This window comes from Octopus bimaculoides, chromosome 12 (genome assembly GCF_001194135.2).
Source record: "Octopus bimaculoides isolate UCB-OBI-ISO-001 chromosome 12, ASM119413v2, whole genome shotgun sequence".
Classification (NCBI taxonomy): domain Eukaryota; kingdom Metazoa; phylum Mollusca; class Cephalopoda; order Octopoda; family Octopodidae; genus Octopus; species Octopus bimaculoides.
Genome location: NC_068992.1, coordinates 49,005,519 through 49,006,132, shown reverse-complemented (window position 1 = coordinate 49,006,132; position 614 = coordinate 49,005,519). Strand labels below are relative to the sequence as shown.

The window sequence follows — 614 nt, the reverse complement described above, 5'->3', positions numbered from 1 at the left end:
TATATATATACATACACATATATGAATATATATAAATATACATAAATATACATATAAATATGCATATATAAACACACACACACACACACACACACACACATACACACACACACACACACACACACACATATATATATATATATACACTTACATATAAATACAGTACACATTTAAACGCAAAAGAGGCATCCATCATAGGATTCCATGTCAGGGCCAGTAGAAGGAGACACGAAATGTACAATAAATACGAACTGAAAAATAACAATATACAAAATGTTCAGTGGACGGTAGCAACCTCTAAAATGTCTTCAATTGTGCTGAAATTTTGAATTTTGAGTTTTTGCACTAAATTAAATAAAATTAGAGGGTGTTTTCAAGTTTTTGAAATAGTAAGTTATTTTGCATCATCTTGATATATATATATATATATATACGCACACATATATATGTGTGTGTATGTATATATACTACTTGGTAGCAGTTCAAGTATATTTGAGTGATATTGGAACCCTTAAGAAGGGCTCAATGTCTTTCAAACGTATTTGAACTGGTACCAAGTTTATATTTGTCTCACTCACTGCTTGTCGCTTCTAGTCAGTAACCCCCCCCCCCCC

At 31.6% G+C, this 614-nt stretch overlaps 1 protein-coding gene across 1 annotated transcript in view; it reads left to right on the top strand.

The window, feature by feature from the left end:
• The window catches only part of LOC106875368 (neuronal acetylcholine receptor subunit alpha-10), a 93,034-nt gene that overhangs the window by 38,361 nt on the left and 54,059 nt on the right, over positions 1-614 (top strand). The gene's annotated exons all lie outside the window — the stretch shown is intronic.